Here is a 19073-nt window from a genome sequence, read left to right as displayed (position 1 = left end):
GTGCCTGCTGGTGCAGGGTGGCTACTCCTTAGCCACAAGGGAGAGTCTTCAGAAATAGTCAAGAGTTCCTTTCGTGGAAAGTGGTTCGTGATTCGGAGTTATCCGATTATCTGATTATCCAATTTGGGAAGGGGACTCGCTCCTACCTTTATTCTAAGAAAAGGGGCTGGCCCGTGACTAGGTTCTACCTATGGGTGGAGCCAGGAGGGGGGTGGTTACACCCCTATCCTTTGTCCGGCTTCGCGCCAGCTCAGGGGCTGGTGTGCCCCCGAAACTGGTTTGAGCCGGGCTATGCACAGTGAGCACCGGGGTGCCACTTGCAATCACCTTCCTTTCAGCCCTGCCTACCTGGGATACACAAACCCTGTCTGGGATGGTGCTAACACCGCCCTCGACATGAAACCCTTTGTCCAAGCTCCCCTTGCTGGAAGGTCCCCCAGCAGCAGGAGGTCAGACTTGTGTCTGGTGGCAGCATCCATTTTGTGATGCTGTGGCTTGAGTCAACTTTAACCGGGGTTCAAGGTTACTTCCATGTCGTGTCCCTCTAAAAGGGGGGAATGCTAACCCCGTCGCCAGGACTGGCGAGGGGTTCGTATTCCCATTCGTATGACACCTTACTCGACATGTGTAGGTGATGTGATGCCAACGTTAGCAAATAACCGCAAGGATTATAATGCATTAAAAGTAGTTGGCCCGCGTCACCATGGAACGGCTATTAGGACTTGGTTCCGCAAGCCGTCGACGGGCTCAGCTCGCGCCAGAGCACCGTCCCACATGATTCCATGCACTCTGCCTTCAGGATTGATAAGGCCTGCTATAGGAGTGACTGATAGGAATCCATGTGTCCATTTTAGGGTTTAGGTGTAGGAATACTACACCTACAGCAACGGGTGATTACACCACGTGGCCCCAGCTGTCGTGCAGCCAGTTGTGTCAGATTTGGGCGGCCATTCCAGGGGTGGCATAATACATGCTTCAGCCCCTGGTAGGCCCTGGGTACACCGATGCCCTGGATACCTATGGTATGCTGAGACAGGGACTGACAAGGCGGCCCAGTTCCAATTAGTGGATGCACCTAATGTACATGTGTGTTAATTTCGAGAGAGAACAGCTAGGCTGTGGGTCTGATTGGCAGGCCCACAGCCGGAGAAAGTCGTAAACCAATGAAGCAAAAGCAAAAAAATCTGGGTGATCATAGGATTGCAGACCCTACTCTCCTACAGGCGGCACCGAAATCCTCCAGTCCAGCCAACACCTGGTTGACCAAGCTCTGAAAGGTGGCAGGGGCATTCTTCAACCCAAAGGGCATCACCGGGAACTGGTAATGTCCTTCGGGGGTTGAGAAAGCTGACCTCTCCTTGGCCCCATCGGTTAGGGCAATCTGTCAGTACCCAGACGTTAAATCGAACATGTTGAGGAACTTGGCAGGTCCCAACCGATTAATGAGCTCATCAGCTCTGGGGATGGGGTGTGCGTCAGTCCTGCTGACGGCATTGAGCCCCCGGTAGTCCACACAAAACTGCAGTTCTGGAGTGGCACCGGGTGCAGCGGCCTTTGGAACCAAGAGCACTGGGCTGGCCCAAGGTCTGCTGGAAGGCTCGATCACCCCTAACGCCAACATCTTAGAGACCTCCTCTTTGATGCTAGCCTTGACCCGGTCAGTCAACCTGTAAATCCTGTGCTTCACAGGAGGGCTGTCACCAGTGTCCATGTCATGGGTACACCAGTGAGTAGCACCTGGGGTCAGAGAGAACAGTGGGGCGAACTGACACAACACTTGGCGACAGTTGCTCTGCTGCTCGGGGGCCAGGGTAGGGGAGAGGATCACACCTTCCACGGATCCATCGTGCTCCTTGGCAGACAGGAGGTCAGGGAGAGGTTCAATCTCCTCCTCCACCCCATCATCTGTCACCAAGAGCATGCTCACTTTGGACCTCTCGAAGTGGGGCTTGAGGTGGTTCACATGGAGAACCCTCAAAGGGTTCCTTGGAGCTTGCAAATCCACCAGGTAGGTGACATCACTTTTGCGCTCCACCACCTCAAAAGGCCCAGCCCACTTGTCCTGAAATGCACTAGGTTCCACTGGGGCCATAACCCACACTTTCTGCCCAGGTTGAAATTCGACCAGAGTGGAATTCTAATCATACCACTTCTTCATTTCTTCCTGGCTGGCTTCTAGGTTTGCCTGAGCGAGTTTCCTGAAGCGGGCAGTTTGGTTTCTGAAGGCCAGCATGTAACTAGACACATCCTGGGGAGTTTTCCTGGGAGCTGTCTCCCAGCCTTCCTTCACCAAACTCAGAGGTCCTCACACAGGATGACCACACAGAAGCTCAAAGGGACTGAACCCAAGAGACTTCTCTGGCACCTCCCTGTATGCAAAGAGAAGGCATAGCAAGAGGATGTCCCACTTACGCCTCATGGGTTCAGTTAAACCCTTAATCATGCCCTTCAAGGTCTGGTTGAATCTCTATACCAGACCGTTACCTTGTGGGTGGTAAGGCGTGGTGAACTTGTAGGTTACACCACACTCCTTCCACAGGGATGTCATATACTTGGATATGAAATTGGTCCCTCTGTCAGAAACCACCTCTCTGGGGACCCCACGTGGGAAAATATCCCCATTAACACCCGGCCCACCACTGGTGCCATCGTTGTTCTGAGAGGGATTGCCTCCGTGTACCGGGTGGCATGGTCCACCAAGACCAGGAGGGTACCTGTTTCCCATGTCCACAATGTCCATCCCTACCCTTTCAAAGGGTGTTCCAATGACTGGAAAAGGCTGGAGAGAAGCTTTGACCTTCCTCCCGCTCTTACCACTTGCCGGGCAAGTTTGGCAAGACCTGCTAGGTCCAGCGTGCCTGCCTTCGCATTTGGGGCCAGAAGAAGTGGGTGACAAGCCTGTCAAAGGTCTTGTCCTACCCCAAATGTCCTGTCTAAGGCACGTCATGAGCCAGACCCAGTAGGAAGGTCCTGAAACTCTGGGGTACCACCAGCACACAGGCTGACCCAGGCTCAGCAACCTTAGGCTCACTATACAGGAGATCATTCTTCCAGACCCTCCAGAGAAGGGCACTCTTTCTGCTCCTTGCAGAATTCCTCCCTGGCGGGACCCCCTTCTTGCTGCCAATGGGTCAGCTCCGAGATTTCCCCCAGTTCAGCTACCTGCTCCCCTGTAGGCACCGGGGCATCCCCTTCGAGGTCTGCCTCCTCCCGATCCGTGGGAATGTAATGGGCCGGTTCCCGTGCCCCTTGACCTTTCTCTTGGCTGGGACTTGGGCCACTGTTTCAGGCTCCATGTCCTCTTGATCACCCTCTCTGGCCGCCATTGACTGAGTGGACACACATGCCCACTCTGGCAACTCAAGCATCTCGAAGTGAGACCTGAGCTCAACATCCTTCCATAAGGACTGCTCCAGGTCATTACCTAGCAGACAATCTACAGGCATGGATGGGCTCACAACCACCCTCATGGGACCTGAGACCCTCCCCCCAATCGAAGGGAACCTGCGCCACCAAACACTGGCGCTCTGAATTGTCCACAGCAATTACTTGGTGGAATACCCCGGGGATTACCAGCTTCTCAGAGACCAGGTGACACCGGACTGAGCTCACACTGGCTCCAGTATCTCTGAGAGCCTCTACCCTTTTCCCATTGATGGTCACCCAGGTGCTGTATTTCTTTGTGTTAGGGGGCACCTGGTTTCCTGGGACCATCTCACTGTCCCCTAGTGAGACAAGGGTAATTTCTGCGGGATCCCCACCCTCCTGTGAGTACTCTTCCTCCCCAAGTGCTCCACTAGCCAACACCTTGGACTTCCCACCAGTGGGTGGCTCTGCCCCCTTAGGGCACTTGCAGTCCCCCTTCATGTGGCCCACCTGTTCACATGAAAAACACTTGCGTGGGCTGGTCTCAGCAGGCTTTCCTGAAGAGACCCCTTGATTCTTATCTCCAGGGGGATGGGAAACTTTACCCTGGGTGTTAGTTTGGGGCCCTTTAGAGAACTCCTGTGTTTTACCCTTGTCCCCCCCACTTTTCTGCTGGGGACCCTGCCCACCTTTGTCTGAGTCTCCCCCAAATGCTTTCTTGTGGACCCGGGTCCGCCTCCATAGCAAGCTACCTGGGGTCAGTCAGCTTATTATCGACTAGATGCTGGCGCAGATCTGCAAAACATAGACTAGACAAGTGCTCCCATGCAATCAAATTGTAGAGCCCCTGAAAATCTGACATTACTGCCCTTCACCCAGCCATCCAGTGACCTGCAAAACATATCTACACATTCCAACCAAGTGTTGGCATCAGACTTCTTACTGGACCTGAACTGATCCCTGTATTTTTCAGGAGTGAGACCATATCTAGTGAGAAGGGCCTCCTTCATGTCATCATAGGTGAGGTTATACCCCTTACCCAAAGTTACTAAAGTATCCCTGGCTTCTTCTGGAAACAGAGGCCACAATCCTGCTCCCCAATTCTACTCAGGGACCCCATTCATGTGTATTGCTGCCTCGTAACCCTGAAACCACCTTTGTATGTCGCCCCCCTTCTTGAATTCCTTGCCTACATTCTTAGGGATGTGCACAATTCTGTCTACCTGTCTTGATGAGTTGCTGCCACCATATGAGCTGGCTCTATTCCTTAGCTCCAGCTCCTTAAGACTTCGCTCATGAGCTAAGATCATCTTCCTTTCCTCCATGGCTATTCTTTTTTCTTCCCTTTCACTTTCAATCCTGACTTTCTCCAACTCGAACTTCCTTGCTTCCCGCCTGTCCTCCAGCTCCTCTGGGGACAGGCAACTGCTACCTGGCCTGGAGGGTCCCCCCCTCCCAAAAGCCCATCTACCCTTGGAGTAGGCTCCTCCGCCTCTCCACTGAGATTATCAGACTGCTTGCTGGCATGTCTGGCTGCTACACAGGTCTTCAGCGTCTTTTGCAGCTCCTCCTTCCTAGTGAGGTCCCTGACTTGGACTTTTAGGCTTTTGCAAATTGATTTCAATTCCCTAACATTGTAGGATTCCATCCTATCCTCCTCAAAGGCAATTTCCAGGGATGCAACAGATGATGCTCTTGATTCAGGCATGATGAAGTAGCAAGTTCAAACTGTCAAGATCAAAAATAGGCCAAAAAGAAAAAGAACCAGTATGTGGTACGTATTGGTCTGCGATATGGTATTAGTGCACACCAATCACTGCAAGTCAAGTGCAAACACAAGTCCTATCCCACCGCTGCCACCAATGTTAGAAATTGGATTTTTGGTCGGCTAGGGCATGTGCCAAAGTCGGGCAGAAACCATCACTCTAGTCAGGATAAGGGAGTTACACTCCTAAAATAACCCCTGCTCACCCCCTTGGTAGCTTGGCACGAGCAGTCAGGCTTATCTTAAAAGCAGTGTGTAAAGCATTTGCACATAAACAACAGTAATACAGTGTAAGCACTACAAAAGGACACCACACAAGTTTAGAAAAATATCAAAATAAGACAAGACCAAAAATGATAAACATCCGCAATACAGTCCTTAAAAATCTTCAATTATCAAAATATGCTTGAAAAATAGTTTCTTGATGTCGATAGCTCTGTCCGGGTCTATCACTGCGTTGTAAGCAAACAAATCCAAACAGTTCTGGCTGACCATGGCGTTGCGGACCAGCTACGGTGTTGGGAAGACCCACAAACAGTACCTTTTAGAAATGCAGGACGTGGGCAACCTCTCGTTGAGCTTCTGAAAGCACGGGTTACGCAGGCGTAGGTTCCAGAGGTAGGTGCATGAGTCATCGGGCCCTTGAAGTCACACGCGTTGCAGGTTGAACTCCCCTCTGTTTAAGTCAGGAGGGCTGGCGTCGGCAGGCGTCGGGTGCTGCGGTGCGAAGTGCAGCGTGTGGTGCCCTCAGGTTGCGGTGCGAGCAGCGACTCGGGGGCGTCGTAAGATGGCATCATCGGTGAGACCAGGGCACAGTGCGACGTGAAGGCGGTGCTCGTCGCAGTGCTGGCTGGTCACATTGCGAGCAGCGGCGGCATCGTGGCTGAAGCGCTGTCGTCAGATGACAAACTGGAGTAGATGGTGCCGGCGTCGGTAGGCCATGGCTGCGGTGTGGGATGAGGGCGGTGCGTTGTGTATCTTTATGAGCGGTGCCCTCGAACCATAGTGCAAGCAGCGGCTTAGATGTCATCGAGGATACCAAGGTGTCGTTGTGAAGTGAGGCGGTGCAGAGTGCGGTGCCCACAGGTCGCGGTGGGAGCAGTGGCTCGGTGGTGGCGTCAGCAGGCGTCATCGGTGAGACAAGGGTCGCGGTGTGACATTGTACGGGTGCCCTCTGCCGTGCCTTCAGGACACGTAGTCAACAGCGGTGTCGCAGACGGCGTCAGGTTGCTTTTTCCTCTGTTGCAGCACAAAACACACAGTCCCCAGTGCTGAGGGCAGAAGAGCTTGAAGTCTTTGCTATTCCTGAGACTTTTTGAACAGGGGGCAAGCTCTACCTCAAGCCCTTGGAGAAACTCACAAAAGTAGATTGCATAAAGTTCAGTCCAGTCCTTTCACTGCCCAAGACAGAAGCAGCCACTGCAGGCCAACACAGCAAAGCACACAGCAAAGTGGCAGTTCCTCCTCAAAGCTTCTCCAGCTCTTCTTCTTGGCAGTCTTCTTGATCTAAAAGAGTTCTAAAGTTCAGGGGTCTGGGCCCCAGTATTTATATGCAAAAATCCTTTAATCTCTTAGGCAGAGAGTGTCTGTGCCCAGCCAGAACCAGTTCTGCCATCTCTGGTGTGACTTCCTGGCAGGAGGTGGAGAAGGCATGGTCAGAGGCAGACCAGGCCCTTTGAGGTGCAAGGAAATCTCTCCCCCCCTTGTCCAATTGCAACCCAGGTCTATTCAGCCCTTTCCTGGCACACTTAGACTATCTGGAGCCACTCCTGCTCCCCAGCCTTCTGTCAACCAAAACCCAGACAGGCAATTCACATTCCAGCATAGGCCCACGGGATGACTGAGCAAGAAAATACCTACTTTCTAAAGGGTGCTATTTTCAAACACAGAATGTAAAAATTACCTTCACTAAAAGATGCATCTTTAGATTCTGAGTTCAGGCATGCTAAACTTTATTTCCCTACCTAGTTCCCAGGGCCAGTTATGTTTATAAGATATTATAAACAAATTCCCCATTCTGTCCTATGGGGAACAGGTAGCCTTGCAATAGCGAAAAACGAAATTGGCTGTAGTTCACTATCAGGACATGCCACACACACCAGAGCATGTCCTACCTTTCACATACACTACACCCGGGCCACAGGGGTACCTTGGGCCTGCCTTAGGGGTGGCTGACATGTAAGAAAAGCGAAGGTGAGGGACTGGCAAGTGTGTGCACTGGCCAAGTCGACATGGCAGTTACAAACTGCGTGCAGACTCCACAATGGCGGGTCTGAGTTACCTTTTATGGGCTGCTCGTGTGGGTGGCACAATCCCGTGCTGCAGCCCACCAATGGCATTTGATTCACAGGCCCTGGCACACGCTGTGCACTTTACTAGGGACTGACACATAAATCAAACAGGCCAATTCATGGAAACAGCAATCCACAACACATTTTACCACAGGAGCACTTGCACTTTACCACTGATTTGCACTGAGAAAAGTGCTCAGAAACACTAAGCCAGCACAAACAGAGTCAGAACCGGGAGGTCAGAAAGGAAAAAACTCAGGGGAAATACGCCAGAAGATGCCAAGTCTAACACTCACTCACCGCAGCTCATCAATTGACCATGACTACTCTCATGCCCACTCCGATGCTCGTAGCCAGGGTTGAACAAGAGCCCATTGAGTACCTTGAGATTTACGTCTTCATTATTAGCATTATGAAATATTAAGGCTCTTCTGGGGCATGTACATCTTAATAAAAGGTGATCAGGTATACTTAGTAAAGGGTGATCCGGTATGCTCAGTAAAAGGTGATATGGTATGCTTAGTAAAAGGTGATATGGTATACTTAGTAAAGGGTGATCCGGTATGCTTAGTAAAAGGTGATATGGTATGCTTAGTAAAGGGTGATTCGGTATGCCCAGTAAAAGGTGATATGGTATGCTTAGTAAAAGGTGATATGGTATACTTAGTAAAGGGTGATCCGGTATGCTTAGTAAAAGGTGATATGGTATGCTTAGTAAAGGGTGATTCGGTATGCTTAGTAAAAGGTGATACGGTATGCTTAGTAAAAGGTGATATGGTATACTTAGTAAAGGGTGATCCGGTATGCTTAGTAAAAGGGGATATGGTATGCTTAGTAAAAGGTGATATGGTATGCTTAGTAAAAGGTGATATGATACACTTAGTAAAGGGTGATCCGGCATGCTTAGTAAAAGATGATATGGTATGCTTAGTAAAAGGTGATATGGTATACTTAGTAAAGGGTGATCCGGTATGTTTAGTAAAAGGTGATATGGTATACTTAGTAAAAGGTGATCAAGTATACTTAGTAAAGGGTGATCTGGTATGCTTAATAAAAGGTGATATGGTATGCTTATTAAAAGGTGATCCAGTATGCTTGGTAAAAGGTGATCTGGTATACTTAGTAAAGGGTGATCTGACACGCTTAGTAAAAAGTGATATGGTATGCTTTGTAAAAGGTGATCTGGTATGCTTAGTTTTGGAAAACTTTTGCAAGCTGTCTACATATATATCAATTGCATAACTCACCCCACTTACCATTTTTCTAAGAACTGGATGGGACTAGAAATTGCAATTTGAGTGCATATTTAGCATATCACTGTCAGCAGATACTTACTATGCTATGTAAGTGGCTTGTTCACGCTCGTGGCAGGTTTTCCTGAGCTTATGGTTCTGATCCCAGTAGTCTGGAGGTTTATCAGGGTCTGAGAGGTACCATAAAGACACACTTATTGTATCAAAAAACAAAAAGTAGTAGTGATGGCAATCACCACGGCAAAGTGTAACTTTGGTGTTTACTAAAACCAGCCCATACTATACTGGGTGCCTGGTTGTGTGTGTGGTATCTAGTAGTAGCAGTCCGTGGAGTGAGTTCGGTGGGGCATTAAGGCGGGGGAGGGGCATTGTGGGGAAATGTAAACACCGGAATATGGATGAACGGAGGTAAGTACACATTTAAATAAATAAAACGAATTTCGTTGCGCGCGCTGCATCGCATTTTGCAATGCAGCGCGCGCAAAGGAATTCGTTTTATTTATTTAAATGTGTACTTACCTCCGTTCATCCATATTCCGGTGTTTACATTTCCCCACCCTGCCCCTCCCCCGCCCCGCCTCACTGCCCCACCGAACTCCCTCCACGGACCGCTACTGGTATCTAGGACTGTTGACCATGCATTCTCGCATTCTCTCCTTTTTACATAGATCCCCCAAACCATGAGGATAAACATTTCACCTCTTGTTGAGAGAACATTGTCAGGGGATTTAAGCTGCTTTTGTTGTAGGTCAAAGGCAGAAGCAGGGACGGGAAAACACCCACAAGAGTGAAATAAAGAGACTGGGACTGTGAAGTGATGGAAGAAAAAAGGCTTTAGCAGGAGTCAACACCAGGAAGCCTTGGCTTTGGCAACCCTGACATACAGCGTTGAGGGTTTGAGTGTGTAGGAAGTGATGGCGCTCAGCAAATATGCGTGTAGTGAGTTTGGGTGAATAGGTAGGTATGGTGCATACAGGAAGGGGAGACCCTATGTAACCCCTCAATGTGTGTAGGGAAGCCCTACAGCAAAATCGTACAACGTAATCCTGCGCACACATACGAAATAAAATGCATAGACGCAACGTTAAACACAAGTAATATGTCCAGAGTGCTTCAGTGATACTGGGTATTCGTTATTCCTGAGAGAAACGCAACCAGCCGACACGTGTTTCGTCGGGGAAAAGTGATCCCACGACTCTTCAGGGCTGGGAATGATACAAACATATCATGTAAGCGCATAACAAAGGTGACTATTGAAAATGACCGCATATCATCTCAATAATCCAAGTGAGGACCACCTCAACACTCGTGGAAACCCAAGGGAACAAAACCCATATAAAGGTGTACATGGTTGACAATACATTATAGTGTGTAATCATTGGCGCATTCAAAAAATAACAACTATTCGAGTAAACGGAGTGTTAACGTTAAGGTAGAATGATGTCAGGACATAATGGTAAGTAAAACACGATTAGACAGTGGTATGGTACGAGTGAAACAGTGAAGATTCAAAAAGGAACCAGTGACAGAAACTGTGAAGCGCTGACGGAGGGGTAACGTGCTTGAAAGTCGTGTAAACACTGGGAAAGGCAGAAAAAGGAGATAAGAGAGGCAAGGGATCGATAAACATGTGTAAGAAGAACATAAATCAGAAACAAGGTACCTGAGGAGAACTGCTTGAGCAATTTGTATCCTAAAAAATTAATTGAAAATGTTCAAGAATAAGTATTCGGAACATGTCTAAAAGATGGACCCCACGTACAAAAGTAATTCAGTGAGGCCAGAATAAACTCTTGCCCCAAAACCGGTGATAATTCCAACCCGGCTGGGAGCAAAAAGTTTCAATGAAGGATAATATGCAGCAAAGAAAGTCTACAATGGAAAAGGGAGAGCTGTTACAATGGAGACTATACTCATGCATGGAGCAAGCGTAAAGGAGATAAAGGACACAAAAGGAGAAAATACCTGCACGAAGTCTAGATAGTGTGATGATATCTGCAGATAAAGAGAGGAAAAATTGGAAAAATCAAGGGAGGTGCCCACAACTGAGTATAACACCGCGAAGGGCGGAGAATGAGGAGAATGATGTACTGAAGAGTTCCTTACCAGCAAGCCGGTGAAAATATCAAAATGGCAAAAGCACTCGTAATAAGAGAAATGGGTCAGGAAAAGTGAGGGCAGAAGCAAAACAAAAGTGCGGGGGAGTATCAGTTACTGAACGCCTGACACGCGTAATGTGAAAGAAAGTCAGAGCTATCACGATTAGTGTACCAATATGCCACAGCCTCACCTTAATCATGAAGTTCCTAAGTAATATGCCGCAAGTAAGAGTTGAAAAGTAGTTCCACAAATAGAACCTGAAAAGATTTTTGATAAAAGCAGAGTAAGGTCCGTGGTGCTGAAGAAACATCCAATGGATACAAAAATCCAACGCAAAATAATGCGATGTAGTTAATCACTTACTCAAATTCCGTATAGGTGAAAAACAACCGAAATGCGATCAAACGAGTGTTCAGAGCGGGGGTAGCAAATGAGACGAACACGGGTGTGTGTTCCCCATACCTATCTATAAAGAGAAACAAAACAAAAGGGACCCAAATCAAATCAAATCAAATATAAGCTTTATTCGATTTATCAATAAATCATAAAAGCATACAAATACAATTTATGCGGATAATTTAAGAACAGTTTTCATATGAACAAAATTACAAAAATGGATAAAACATTTCTCCAAAAGTTAAAATCTACAGCAGTCATTTGGATGCGGGGCCTCGTTTTACACTAATCAGTCAATATTAACGAGTATTAGTTAACTCATTGAGTTTCTAAATTTCATCACTGACATTAAAAAGCGAGAAACAGCAAAGATGACATCCACATCTTCTAAAAGCAAAAGTTTTAAATATGCAGGTTTACATGTTCTTATTCCCCAGCGTTTAAGTAAGGGTAGAAGAAATAATTTCCTCGGGCTGGTATACAGATTACAAAAGAACATGATGTGAATGTTACTTTGTGTTGAATGGTCGTCGCATGGACATATTAGTTTCAGTGAGGCCCAGTCATTCTGTTTCGGCAAAGTGACCAAGCGGAAGAAAAACCCTAGGCGCAGCCTAGTTAAAAGCATGCGAGCATAGGGTGCTTTTTCAAGCCCAAGGTAAGATTGTAGGCCTTCAGTAGGGGTGATTTGCTGATAACTCAGGGTTGTGCCTTTAAGTTTCTCAGTGTCCCATCTAGCACTCTCTAAGTGTATAGATAATAGTTTTTTGAGGGCCGGTCTAGTCAAGGTTTGAAGGGTCTCTGGTTCGTGGTAAAATTCAGAGTGTCCAATGTTAGAGAACATCGTTTGTACATATCGCAGCCACTTGACTTTTGCTACACCGTCCAAAGCCATGCAGTCTTTCATGAGGTTTCTATTCAATTTGCACTCCTCTGTGGTCCAAATCTTATGCCAAAGCAAACAAGGTGATATTTTTATGATGTCGCTAAGGTATTTGACGCCGGTCTCAATATGAGTCATAAAAGTCGACGTGGTTTTGGACACACCTAGTAAGTAACAGATGAAAATATTCTCGCAAGTTTGTAATGAGGACACATTCTCGAAACCCCAGAGACCTGCGCCATATGTGGCCGTAGCTATACACTTTGCCCGGTAAATCTGTAACATTTCATGAATGGGTTTACCCCCAATTTTGGCTGCAAAGGTTCTTAAAGCGCCTATGGCACGGCTAAAGGCGAGTTTCCTAGCTGACACTGCGTGTTTCCACCTTCCCCTCCTGTCGAACACAATGCCCAAATAGCAAAAAGTGTCTGTAATGGCAATCTTTTGCTGATCTAAATATATTGAGCATGATGGTCTGTTGTTCTTTTGGGAGAAGGGCATGGAGAAAGTTTTGGAAATGTTCACCTTTAAATTTCTTTTACCCATGTAGGATGAAAATTCATTTACAGCTCTCTGCAAACCTACTTTTGTCCTAGACATAATTGCCGCGTCATCGGCATATAAAAGAATGGGTACAGGCCTACCATTAACAGCCGGATAATCGCTTGGCAGAGTTATTAAGCTTTCAGCGATAGAGTTTATGTAAAAAGTGAAAAGCAAGGGCGCAAGTATGCAGCCTTTCCTCACCCCTCTGTTTATGGCGAATTTTTGTGAGCATTGCCCCGGGGTCCCAAATCTTACGCTTCTCTATATAGTTCTTTGATAAATGTGAGGATCGCTGAGTCCACCCCGATGTCTTCCAGTGTCGACCAGAGCATCGCATGGTCCACGCAATCGAATGCGGAGCTGAGGTCGACAAAGGTAACAAATAGGTCCCCTTTTTTGGCCTGCGTATATTTAGAGACTAATAGGGACAAATTTAGGGATTGCTCCAATGTCCCTAGTCCCTTTCGGAACCCATATTGGAACTCCGTGATAACCTTCTTCTCTTCTTCCCAGTGTTGTATCCTCTTAAGGACAATCCTGCCAGCAACTTTCATGAGTCCGTCCAATAGCGATATTGGACGGTAACAAGCCGGGTCGTCCCTATTCCCTTTTTTAAATATGGGGACTACGATTGCGTCCGACCAGGTGGAAATAAAACCGCATTTATTTCCCATATTTAGTACATTGGTTAACAAGGGAACCCAAAAGTCCGGTTCTGATTTATAGAGATCCACTGGGGTGTGGTCAGGGCCGGGGGCTTTACCTAAAGGACTTTCTCTAAGGGCATCTTCCACTTCTAGTGTGGTGAATACCAGTTCAATGGGGTAAGGAGGTGCTGGGGAGACAGTTGGGTGGTTATCCTGAATTATGCTATCTGGGGGTGAATTCACCTTGCATGGGTTCGGGACATTACCCTGTGTTTTGTTGGAATAAAGATTACCATAATGTTCTACCCAGAGCTCAGCCGTTATAGCCACTTCTACAGAATTATCTCTGTCTTTTAAGTTATAAACAGATCTTATGACTTTCCAGAAGGCATTACTGTCCTTATTCCTGGCGGCTTCCCCCAAAGCTTCCCAGGCCTCCTGCTTCAGTTTCGCCCTCCGCTGTTTAATTGCCAGCTTATAATCGTGTCTCGCTTGACGAATTTGAACTCTGTCTTTTGGGTCGGCAGACAAAACTTTCTTTAAGATTTTCAGTGTAGATGTACATCTAGAGTCAAACCACCCACGAGTATGCCTCCCCTTGTCTTTGCAGTTCCTAGTCAGTGCATTTTTTATGTGGTGCTGAATGTTAGAAAAAGCAACCATGATACTCTTTGGGTCAGTATCTTCCTCTAAGCAGGCAAGTATGTCCGTGGAGCAAGAGGATAGGAAGTTTTGAAAGAAGGATGTTGGGTTCACTTTCTCCCATTTAATTACATACCCATTGGTCTTAGATAGGGTAACCTCAAATGGATATAGAACCCTACTAGGTTCCTTTACTTTGCCCTCCATGAGATTTACCCCGAAGGTAATGGGGTAATGATCGCTCATGGGGTCATCCCCCGTTTCCCAGAAGGTTATAAAGTCAGAATGGGTGGGTGATATCAAGGCGAAATCGATTGTGGATTTACAACCTCTTCTATTGTACGTTGGGGCAAAGGGAACCGGGGGGGAGCATTCCTGGTTAATGAAGGTGAGGTCAAAGGTAAATATGACATTGTTAAGAAGAGACCCCATATTGGTGTGGGAGAAGTGCAGAGGACCGTCCTCCCCGAGATCTGACAGGCCGCACAAACCTAGCTCAGAAGACGGACAGACGGAACAATTGAAGTCACCCACCCACAACACTATGTGATCCCCCGAACCTTGATCTCTCAGTTTGTGAATATGATGGATCATAATATTCAAATTTGATTCCACCTCACTAATTGGCAAATTATTATAAAAATTCACGAGAATCACCTTATGCGAAGTGCCCCATTTAAGTAGTATGATTTGGAAGTACTGATTGGATTGGAAATCGCAAGCTTTTACGTCCGCTACGTTAGATATATATGTGCACAAGCCCCCCTTGTTGTGACCCTGGGCTGATGGCACAGCTGGGGAATGGAAGGTTCGGTAGCCCAACATGTGCACTTCCTCTATAAGCCAGGTTTCTTGTAGGCATAGGATGCCATGCTTCTGCACAATCTCTAGCCAAGGTTTGTGGGTGATCTTACTACCGAGGCCTGCAACATTCCAAGAAAGGAGAGAGTGCATTGGGTTTCTAATTTCCTGTGGATGATGCCCTGCATTCCCCGTTGTGCCTATCCAAATTTGCAGGTGTGCAGGGTCTGCCTGTAGTTTGACCTGTGCAGTAAAAGGGTGCTGTTCAAGGGGGTTTAGGCCTATCCCAATGTGGCTTGGAACTTGGGGTATGGGCATTAATTTTTCACTCGGGACAGTTTCCATTAGGGGATTTTGGGCGTTGGTAAGGATTGGGGCGACAGTAATTCCCAGTCAATCCACCTGATCCAGACATTCAAACCTGTTCATAGTGGGTGCTCCTTCCCACCCGTTGTTAAAGGGTTGCCAACCATCCCCATGTCCTTTCCATCTACGATTGTGGGCTATTGACCAAGCCCCAGATGGCTCAAAAGTCTGTTTTGGAGGATAGAAAAAGGTAAGGGGTCTGGTGACAATAGATTGGTCAGTATCCTGTGAATCCCATATAGTGATGTGCTGGGCTGTATGAGGGTCTGCAAATGAGACCACTATGCAGTCTCCAGGGATGGATTTATGGGTACGACCCACCCATGGTACTCTCCTAACCATTAGAACTCTAGTCCTAACAGTATTGGGGAGCTGTCTATTGATGTTGAGCCAGTGAATCACCTTATTCTTTAGGGACCACTGGGTCTCCATAGAAAGCGGGTCAAGTGGTGGTACACCAGCCAGTATGACGACATAGGGCCCGGCGTCAGGAGGAAGATCAATGTAGCCCCCACGAAAGTTCTGGCGGCCATGGTACTGGTTGGTTATGCGCGCAGTAGGGGGGATATTAGTCTTATTGGGCTTATGGGCGGCCTTATGGATAGGGTTGGGTAAGGTCTGGTTCTCGGGGCCTTTTACCACTGATATTGGGGTTTTTGGTATTAGGGGAAGGGGAACGATTGGCTTAGAGCGGGGTTTGGGTATTGGGGTTGGCTTTGATAAGGGTAGGGGCAAGACCGGAGGTAGCATTTCAGGGGCAAGGGAACTGACGTTAATTTCTGGAGCCGGGTAAATACCATCGTCATTCTCCTGAGGAGAACTCTCAGCAATATGAGGATAAGTTGCTTCCAGTTGTTTTAGGCTAAGAGTGGCCAGGGAGACTAGAGTCTGAGTTCCAGAGGTGACAGTAATTGTTTTAATGTACCCCAGACTATCTTAAGAAAATCTTCGTCATCACCCCCCTTGTCTCTATCCCTCCCTGACTCACTTTGCCCTCCCTCTTTGGGTTGCTCATCATATGTGGGGAGAGGCCCTTGAATAGGGTCAAGGGCTACGTTAAGATTGCTGTGTTCCCTGTCCCCCCCTATTAGATGGTTATCCAAATTTGGCGCTTGTATGGTCTCCCCAGAAGTGGGTAGTGTTCGCCTATTATTAAAGAACTGCAACCTTGCAATTTTTTCTTTTTTGCGGGCATAAGCAGATCTTGCATTGTTTTTCTTTTTTAGGGTTGGGCCATCTTTGTTTTTATTTTTTGCTACTGGGGGAGAAAGGTCGGGGGGGTCAGGGCTATCCGACAAGACAATGGCCGTTCCAAGTCCAGTGGGTGCGATTCCCTCGAAAGTTTTGGGGGGCACAGTAGTGAAGGTGGGTATAGACTCTAATGGAAGGGAAAGAGGTGGGGAAACATGGTGAACATCGGCATGGATTATCAGTGAGGGAGGGCAAGGAGCATGTTGTGGAGAGGCAGCAGACGCGATTTTCCCTAGGGAAGATTTTTTTAGAATTAGCAAAAGTCTGGGAAAGCCTACGTGCCGCATCAAGCTCAACTGACACCCTCTTCTGCATTTTAGTGATTTCAGCATCAATTGCTAGGTTAGTCTTGACAAGGAAATCATCCAATGTCCCGCTGGGCTTACTCAGCCCCATTGCAGTTTTACTGCGACTACCCCGTGTACTCATGATATATTTGAATTGCAGTACCCACAATGTACTTGCTGGTGGAAAAGGGACGAGTCAGATAACAAGAACCAAGGGGGGTGGGCCAGGCCAGTCCTCTATGTCCTCGAACGGCCTCAAACGACCCGCTCTTTGCCCGGTCTTCGCCCCGGCCCTTGCCCCGCTCGCGTCCCGCGTGCGCGTGGCTTTGGCAGATTATCAAGGGGAGTGACAGGAGGGGGCGGGAAGAGGACCAGCTGCGGCCGATCAGCGCCGCTCAGCAGGCTGGTCCTCGCAGTCCCGCCTCTGAGTTTGTGTGTTGCAAGGTGGTTGCAGTAGACGTGTTGGTGCTCCTATGCACAACAGGGGACCAAAAAGACCAGGACCCTGACACGGTCTTGAGCCTGCGAGCGGCCCCCGCGGAGCGGGGGGCGCGAGGCGGTGAGTTAGTTGCTGGAAAAGAACAGGCAACCGAGACAGCACTCCCAACACAGCCAAAGGACGAACCCAAGCAGCACAGTCTCCGTGGAGTTTTAAACAGGTGGAGGGGGCGGGAAGAGGACCAGCTGCGGCCGATCAGCGCCGCTCAACAGGCTGGTCCTCGCAGTCCCGCCTCTGAGTTTGTGTGTTGCAAGGTGGTTGCAGTAGACGCGTTGGTGCTCCTATGCACAACAGGGGACCAAAAAGACCAGGACCCTGACATGGTCTTGAGCCTGCGAGCGGCTCCCGCGGAGCGGGGGCCGCGAGGCGGTGAGTTAGTTGCTGGAAAAGAACAGGCAACCGAGACAGCACTCCCAACACAGCCAAAGGACGAACCCAAGCACCACAGTCTCCGTGGAGTTTTAAACAGGTGGAGGGGGCGGGAAGAGGACCAGCTGCGGCCGATCAGCGCCGCTCAGCAGGCTGGTCCTCGCAGTCCCGCCTCTGAGTTTGTGTGTTGCAAGGTGGTTGCAGTAGACGCGTTGGTGCTCCTATGCACAACAGGGGACCAAAAAGACCAGGACCCTGACACGGTCTTGAGCCTGCGAGCGGCTCCCGCGGAGCGGGGGCCGCGAGGCGGTGAGTTAGTTGCTGGAAAAGAACAGGCAACCGAGACAGCACTCCCAACACAGCAAAAGGGACCCATATAAGGAGAAGTAACCAGAGTCTATGGACCCTGAGAGGGACCGTAATCCAAGCTCAAAAGGCTAAGGGGGAGTGCCCAGAGATTCTGGCGTTCATAATACTTACTTGGGGAGAGAGATGATTGCGCGTCCTGGCGGCACCTATACAATCACGTGTGTGGCTAGAGGCGAGAAACCCGGAAGTGAATATGTAGTCACAGGACCGGTAACAACTAGACCGTGTCTCCGATTGCGAGTTCGTAAACCGGAAGTCAGAAGAGAAAGGGTAGCTTAGTGTGTGATTTAGTAAGCTGCAAGGCATTCAGGACGGGTTTGGTCGATAAAGATAAATTGAGAGCGAAAGTTTATATGAAAAGGCTAATCTGATACTCGCAGTGATAAAATGGAGGTAAATTCAGAAATAGGGTATGTTGCTGAAGAAAGCCTGAAGCCCGTTAAAGGGTAAGAAATCGGAGGGAGAGTGAGATGAGGATAAACAAAAGTAAAAATAAACAGCAAACCGACCCAACGATGTACCCAATCGATGAGGATAAGTGACATAACGTATGAATGTAGTGATGAGAACAGGATAAAACAACATTATTCAACATTAACTTATAGAACATTCAGTATTAGCACATGGGTATACGACTGGTGAACAATATCTGCCTTATGCTGTTGGAAGACAAATAGTGGAATAAAGAGAAATTGGATAAAACAAACAATAAATGGCAATGATGTCTAAACATGTTCTATAGATGCTAAACATAGGTTGCATATACATAATGGAGAAGCATGTGATGTTATAGATCAAAATCTTATGCGCCCAAAATAGGTGTATGAAAGACGCCAATCATAGTATCATATATAAAAGGAAATGTGGTGAGTCTTATTATAGGTATAGTATTGACAGTCGTTCTAAAGAATTAAAAACTGCACACACTGTTAATTCATATATTATGACTAAAGGGAAGTACGTAAATGTCAGTACAGTGTAATCAAATGAAGGAATTAGTGTCCCATGTACAATCATGTATCGTTATTTATACAGTTAATAAGTCACATGTATGCAACATATCATGGAGAAATGTGTCCCACGTAGGCCGTTTGAAGCAACAAAAATAAAAAAAAGGGGAGAACAAAAACAACCAGGCAACATGAGGACAAATGTCTGTGTGGAATTAAACAGATATCTAAACATCCTTATCCTAGGAAATATTGCATCTCTAAATCAAAATTTAGTCCATGTTACACTGTC

This window comes from Triturus cristatus, chromosome 2_1 (genome assembly GCF_964204655.1).
Source record: "Triturus cristatus chromosome 2_1, aTriCri1.1, whole genome shotgun sequence".
Classification (NCBI taxonomy): domain Eukaryota; kingdom Metazoa; phylum Chordata; class Amphibia; order Caudata; family Salamandridae; genus Triturus; species Triturus cristatus.
This window is presented reverse-complemented; position numbering follows the sequence as displayed.